Raw genomic sequence first — 7,500 nt, forward strand, 5'->3', positions numbered from 1 at the left:
GCTTTTAAAGATAAAAATAAGCACAATTTTAAAAGAAGTATATGATCAGGTTTTTGAGAAAGGTGAATTATATCAGATGATGGGAATGGGGCTAATGAAGATAATATAAAGGAAAAGGGGATAAAACAGTTTTAAATAATTTTAGACCAATTACTATGCTAAATACAGATTTAAAAGATTTTAGCAAAAGTCTTAGCTGATAGGATGAGGAAGGTATTACCTACAATAATAAAGACTAATCAGTCATATGGGGTAATGGAAGAGACATTGCAGACACAATAAGTAGTATAAGAGACTTAATAGGTATTATGAGAGAAGAAAATAAGTGTGGATATGTAATCAGCCTTGATTTCGAAAAAGCTTTTGACAGAGTGGAACATAGTTTTTTATTTCAAATTTTAGAACGTTTTGGTTTTGGAATTAATTTTATTAAATGGATAAACAATTTTATACAGAGGAGCAATGACAAAAGTGAAATGCAATGGCTTTTTAACAGAACCTTTTAAAAATTACACGTTCAATAAGACAAGGTGTCCACTATCGGCACAGTTATAACTCCTGGTAGCAGAACCTTTGGGGATGGTAATAAATAAAGAAGAAAGAATACAGGGAATAGAACTGGAGAGGGGAATAGAAGGGACAAAAATATTTCAATACGCTGATGACACGACAGTAATAGTTAGAGATATTGGAGGTGTGGAATAGTTATGGAAGAAGTGAGAAGATTTTGTCAAGGCACTGGAGCATAAAAATAATGAAAGATAAAAACTGTTTGTATGAGATTCGGAAAATCACCAAGTTTTAATAGAAAATTTTGCTTTCAAAGAAGTACAAAGAAATGAAGATTTTAGGTGTAATTTTAGGAAAAGAGGAAAAAAATACAAGAGATAAGATGTGGGAAGAGATTATAGGAGCAATGGAAAGAAGATTAGTATTTTGGAGAATACAGGAATTTAAATCTAAAAGGAAAGATTTTAATTGTAAATGTTTTATTGTTGTCCAAAATATGGTATATTATGTCTGTTTCATCTATGCCTTTTTGGACGGCACAAAGGATAAAAAGATGTATTTTGGATTTTTTATGGGAGAAAAAGCCTGCGAGAATTGCATACAACACGCTAATTGGTCCAGTAGAAGAAGGAGGTTTAGGTCTAGTAGATATTGAGCAAAAGAAAAAAAGTATGAGAGTCAAAACAGTCAAAAAGTATTTGGATGAGGAAAACAAAAGTGAATGGAAAATAACAATGGAACTTTATTAAACATATGTGGGAATTTGAAGATAGGAAACAATATTTTATGGATGAAATTAAAGAATGGGATGATGCAGAGAATACCAGACTTCTATAAGGAAGTTTTAAGTGCTTGGAGTTCTTTACTCTCAGAAATTGAATTTAAACCACATGGAAGGGAAATGATTTTAAACCAACCTTTGTTCTTAAATAAGAATATTGTTTCACAAGGAAAAGAGATTTATTTTAAGAAGTGGATTGAAGTAGGGTTTTTAAAAGTAAGGGATGTGTTATATGAGTATAAAGAAGGGTTTCTACCCATACAAGTGTTGATTGATGCTATGGAGGAAGCAAAAGAAGAATATAATGAAAACACTCTTAAAAAACAATATGAAGAAGTAAAGAAGGCAATACCTAAAGAATGGGTTGAGGAGATTCAGAAGAGGAAAAATCTGAAAACAGAGTGGATGTGTTTTTGAAAAGAGGGGACAAATTGATGGTTTTTAATTTATGTACTGTTGAAAATGTTTTATCATTTTTTTGTAAATTCTGTTTTTAAAAAACCTATTGCCAACCAATTCTGGTTAAGGCACTTCAATGGAGTTGACGAAGGACTCATTTGGAAGAATATGAGATGGAAGTTTTAGATACAGATCTTGAATGTTTGGATTATTTCATAAGACAAAATGTGATGTTCACTGAAATGAGGGCTGTGTAAGATTGGAATGGAACAAGATGCAATATGTAAAGTATGTAAAACAGAAGATGAAGGAATTTTACACCTGTTTTTTACTTTGTGAAGGATTGGGTCAATTTTTTGGAGTTTTAAAAAAGTTAGTTTGGGATTTAAGAAAAAACGACTAAAGAAATTAGCTGGAATATAACTCTTATGTTGGGGTTAAACGATAAAATGTCAAAATAAACAAGTTATTAATTTACTCTTAATTCTAGCCAAAAAAGGTCATATGGAAGAGGAGAAATATTGCAAAAAACAAAAATTATGTCTTGGATTTGTGGCTGTATTTTAAATCAGAAATTGAGAATTACATACAAACCCTGTATGATTTTTTTAAGTGGAAGAATGACATGGAAATGTTTAATACTATTTTTACTAAAGATGTAAGACACATTTTAGAAAAGTATAAATGTTGTTTCTCCAGGAAGTGATGTTTCTGTATGTTGATTCAAAATTGTTTGTATGGAAGATATATGTATTGTTTGATCCCATAAGTTAAATAAAAAAAAAAAAAAAAAAAAAAAGCTATGCCCGATCTCGGTCTGATCTCCGAAGCTAAGCAGGTTTGGGCTTGGTTAGTACTTGGATGGGAGACCGCCTGGGAATATCAGGTGCTGTAAGCTTTTTGGACATTTTTCACTTAGTATATAATAATTTTGCCAAAAAATAGAGTCAATGCCTAATCTCTGAATATTAGCAGGTTTGGGCCTGGTTAGTACATGGATGGGAGACTGCCTGGGAATACCAGGTGCTTTAATCTTTTTGGAAAATTTTCACGAATTATGTAATAATCTTTCATTAAAAAAAAAAAAAAAAAAAAAAAAAAAAAAAAGAGTCAATGCCCGATCTCTGAATCTTAGCAGGTTTAGGTCTGGTTAGTACTTTGATGAGAGACTGCCTAGGAATACCAGGTGCTTTAAGCTTTTGGGTTTTCTTTCCTACTTTCCTACTAGAGTCAATGCCCGATCTCTGAATCTTAGCAGGTTTGGGCCTGGTTAGTACTTGGATGGGAGACCGCCTGGGAATACCAGGTGCTGTAAGCTTTTTGGACATTTTCACTTAGTTTATAATAATTTTGCCAAAAATAGAGTCAATGCCCGATCTCTGAATATTTGCAGGTTTGGGGCCTTGTTAGTACATGGATGGGAGACTGCCTGGGAATACCAGGTGCTTTAATCTTTTTGGAAAATTTCACGAATTATATAATAATCTTTCATTAAAAAAAAAAAAAGAGTCAATGCCCGATCTCTGAATCTTAGCAGGTTTAGGTCTGGTTAGTACTTTGATGAGAGACTGCCTAGGAATACCAGGTGCTTTAAGCTTTTGGGCTTTCTTTCCTACTTATATAATGTACTGGCGATAAGATTGGCTGCTCTTTAAATAGCCCTATCTTTGCAGCAGACTTCGCTTACGGCCATACCAACCTGGCTATGCCCGATCTCGTCTGATCTCGGAAGCTAAGCAGGGTTTGGGCCTGGTTAGTACTTGGATGGGAGACCCCCTGGGAATACCAGGTGCTGTAAGCTTATTTGGACATTTTTCACTTAGTTTATAATAATTTTGCCAAAAAAATAGTCAATGCCCGATCTCTGAATCTTAGCAGGTTTAGGTCTGGTTAGTACTTTGATGAGAGACTGCCTAGGAATACCAGGTGCTTTAAGCTTTTGGGGCTTTCTTTTCCTACTTATATAATGTACTGGCGATAAGATTGGCTGCTCTTTAAATAGCCCTCTCTTTGCAGCAGACTTCGCTTACAGCCATACCAACCTGGCTATGCCCGATCTCGTCTGATCTCGGAAGCTAAGCAGGTTTCGGCCTGGTTAGTACTTGGATGGGAGACCGCCTGGGAATACCAGGTGCTGTAAGCTTTTTGGACATTTTTCACTTAGTATATAATAATTTTGCCAAAAAATAGAGTCAATGCCCGATCTCTGAATATTTGCAGGTTTGGGCCTGGTTAGTACATGGATGGGAGACTGCCTGGGAATACCAGGTGCTTTAATCTTTTGGAAAATTTCACGAATTATATAATAATCTTTCATTAAAAAAAATAAAAAAAAGAGTCAATGCCCGATCTCTGAATATTTGCAGGTTTGGGCCTGGTTAGTACTTTGATGAGAGACTGCTTGGAATACCAGGTGCTTTAAGCTTTTGGGCTTTCTTTCCTACTTATATAATGTACTGGCGATAAGATTGGCTGCTCTTTAAATAGCCCTCTCTTTGCAGCAGACTTCGCTTACGGCCATACCAACCTGGCTATGCCCGATCTCGTCTGATCTCGGAAGCTAAGCAGGTTTGGGCCTGTTAGTACTTGGATGGGAGACCGCCTGGGAATACCAGGTGCTGTAAGCTTTTTGGAAATTTTTCACTTAGTATATAATAATTTTGCCAAAAAATAGAGTCAATGCCGGATCTCTGAATCTTAGCAGGTTTGGGCCTGGTTAGTACATGGATGGGAGACTGCCTGTTAATACCAGGTGCTGTAAGCTTTTTGGACATTTTTGACTTAGTATATAATAATTTTGCCAAAAATAGAGTCAATGCCCGATCTCTGAATATTTGCAGCTTTGGGCCTGGTTAGTACATGGATGGGAGACCGCCTGGGAATACCAGGTGCTGTAAGCTTTTTGGACATTTTTCACTTAGTTTATAATAATTTTGCCATAAAATAGAGTCAATGCCCGATCTCTGAATCTTAGCAGGTTTAGGTCTGGTTAGTACTTTGATGAGAGACTGCCTAGGAATACCAGGTGCTTTAAGTTTTTGGGGTTTTCTTTCCTACTTATATAATGTACTGGCGATAAGATTGGCTGGTCTTTAAATAGCCCTCTCTTTGCAGCAAACTTCGCTTACGGCCAAACCAACCTGGGCAACGCTAGTGAGCCACACAGGAAGTGAGTTGGCAGTTTGTAGTAGGCAGTAGGTGAGAGAGGCTCACCTTGTGTTTTTTGTTTTGTTTTATCTGCGTAAAGATTTATTTCTTTTGCAACTTATTGATTTTTGTTTGTTATAGTTTTTATACTTCCCAGCAGCAGTTTGCTGTCTGGGGAGAAATTTTTCTTTTGTTTGAAAAATGGATGGATTACATGGCAAAGAAGTGGACATGGCAGGAGGAAGACGAGTGCTAACAGACAAAGAAATGGATAAAGAACAACGAGATGGACAAGGACGAATGGATTATAACAAGAGGATTTACTCTAAAGAGGCTACAGTAATTGTTGACATGGCGGATCAGAGAGATGCAAGAGCAGAGGACATTATCAAAGCAGTGAACGAAAGGATTGGAGGAGGAAAGATTCTAGCAGTCAGACCAAGGCAAGTAAAAGAATATGAAATTACACTGATAAACAGGGAGGCGTGCGATGGATTAGATGAAGGATTAATGATAAAAGGAAAACTGTGTGAGATTCGACAACTGAAAACAAGGGAGTATGTGGTTTCTTTCATACATTTGCCAGCCTATATTGAGGACTCTGACATTTTAATTAAATTACAAAATTGGGGCGTAACACCTGTTTCAGACATCATAAGAAGAATGTATCCAGGCACAGACATTGCGGATGGTACAAGGTACCTAAGGGGTGAAATTTCCTAAAGAAGTAGTGTCTCTGCCATACAGTACAAAGTTTGATACGGAGGAGGGAACACAGTATTTCAGGATCATGCATGATCGTCAGGTTAAAACCTGTCGATTGTGCATGAATCCGGGACATGTGTTCAAAGACTGTCCAGATTTTAAATGTCATCAGTGCAATGGCCAGGGTCATTACGCAAGGGATTGCGATGCAATTAAGTGCCCGGATTGCAGAAAGGTGATCATAAGATGTGAGTGTTGGATGGAGAATGAAATTCAAAATAAAGAGTCAGAAGGTGTAGGAGGGCGAATGTCAAAAGAAACTGAATTACAAAATGGTGGAGAGAATGAGGAAGAGGATGGTGTGAATAAAGAGGCTATTGTGGAAAATAAGAAGGAATTGGAAGAGAAAAGGCTGGAAGGAGAAATGGACAAAGGAATATTGACATCACAGGAAGTAACACAAGGGGTATTGGAGGAAATGGAGAACCAAGGATTAAAAGAAAAGGAGGAGGAAATGCAAGAGATAACTGAAGAGGAGAAAGAAATGGAATTGGAAGAGAAAAGGCTGGAAGGAGAAATGGACAAAGGAATATTGACATCACAGGAAGTAACACAAGGGGCATTGGAGGAAATGGAGAACCAAGGACTAAAAGAAAAGGAGGAGGAAATGCAAGAGATAACTGAAGAGGAGAAAGGAGTGGACAGAATGGATGATAGAAAGGACAAAAGGGTGACATTAAGAAGGAGAACCCTTAAGGTAATACCAAATGTGAATGTGGCCAGAAAAAAAGACATTTTAGGGAAAAATACAATAAGGGGAAACATTTGTTTGAGAATAAATTTCAAGTGTTGAGGGAAGATGAGGAGGAGGAGGTAGACTAAGAATACAATGTTTGGTTTAAATTTGTATTATTATTTATTATTATAATGTTTTTATACATTGTATCATGGTATGCTAATGCCTTAATTGTATTTCAAAAAGAAAAATGGAGATAAAAGGTTATTTATTGAATGTAAAGTGAAATAAATGTGTTTGGTGTTTAGAGAAATGGCTTTTATCAAACCTGTGGCAAATAATTATTGTTTTTGTTTGTTATGCTTCTGTGGAAAATGTGTACAATGTTTTTAATGAAATATTTTAAATTTGTTAATAAAAAAAAAAAAAAAAAAAAAAAAAAAAATCTCGTCTGATCTCGGAAGCTAAGCAGGTTTGGGCCTGGTTAGTACTTGGATGGGAGACCGCCTGGGAATACCAGGTGCTGTAAGCTTTTTGGAAATTTTTCACTTAGTATATAATAATTTTGCCAAAAAATAGAGTCAATGCCGGATCTCTGAATCTTAGCAGGTTTGGGCCTGGTTAGTACATGGATGGGAGACTGCCTGTTAATACCAGGTGCTGTAAGCTTTTTGGAAATTTTTCACTTAGTATATAATAATTTTGCCATAAAATAGAGTCAATGCCCGATCTCTGAATCTTAGCAGGTTTAGGTCTGGTTAGTACTTTGATGAGAGACTGCCTAGGAATACCAGGTGCTTTAAGCTTTTGGGCTTTCTTTCCTACTTATATAATGTACTGGCGATAAGATTGGCTGCTCTTTAAATAGCCCTATCTTTGCAGCAGACTTCGCTTATGGCCATACCAACCTGGCTATGCCCGATCTCGTCTGATCTCGGAAGCTAAGCAGGTTTGGGCCTGGTTAGTACTTGGATGGGAGACCCCCTGGGAAAACCAGGTGCTGTAAGCTATTTGGACATTTTTCACTTAGTTTATAATAATTTTTCCAAAAAATAGTCAATGCCCGATCTCTGAATCTTAGCAGGTTTAGGTCTGGTTAGTACTTTGATGAGAGACTGCCTAGGAATACCAGGTGCTTTAAGCTTTTGGTTTTTCTTTCCTACTTTCCTACTAGAGTCAATGCCCGATCTCTGAATCTTAGCAGGTTTGGGCCTGGTTAGTA

At 36.6% G+C, this 7,500-nt stretch overlaps 4 non-coding genes across 4 annotated transcripts; all 4 read left to right on the forward strand.

Annotated features, from left to right (window-relative positions):
* Nucleotides 1–3,371: 3,371 nt before the first annotated feature.
* Nucleotides 3,372–3,491, forward strand: LOC113082799 (5S ribosomal RNA). The gene has a single exon (XR_003282911.1). It is a non-coding gene; the product is annotated as a 5S ribosomal RNA (ribosomal RNA).
* A 223-nt stretch (nucleotides 3,492–3,714) lies between these two features.
* On the forward strand, nucleotides 3,715–3,833 carry LOC113082797 (5S ribosomal RNA). The gene has a single exon (XR_003282909.1). It is a non-coding gene; the product is annotated as a 5S ribosomal RNA (ribosomal RNA).
* A 366-nt stretch (nucleotides 3,834–4,199) lies between these two features.
* Nucleotides 4,200–4,317, forward strand: LOC113082798 (5S ribosomal RNA). Its single transcript, XR_003282910.1, has one exon. It is a non-coding gene; the product is annotated as a 5S ribosomal RNA (ribosomal RNA).
* Nucleotides 4,318–7,168: 2,851 nt separating this feature from the next.
* Nucleotides 7,169–7,287, forward strand: LOC113082794 (5S ribosomal RNA). The gene has a single exon (XR_003282906.1). It is a non-coding gene; the product is annotated as a 5S ribosomal RNA (ribosomal RNA).
* The last annotated feature ends 213 nt before the right edge of the window (nucleotides 7,288–7,500 follow it).

Source organism: Carassius auratus, unplaced genomic scaffold, assembly GCF_003368295.1.
Source record: "Carassius auratus strain Wakin unplaced genomic scaffold, ASM336829v1 scaf_tig00036827, whole genome shotgun sequence".
Taxonomy (NCBI): domain Eukaryota; kingdom Metazoa; phylum Chordata; class Actinopteri; order Cypriniformes; family Cyprinidae; genus Carassius; species Carassius auratus.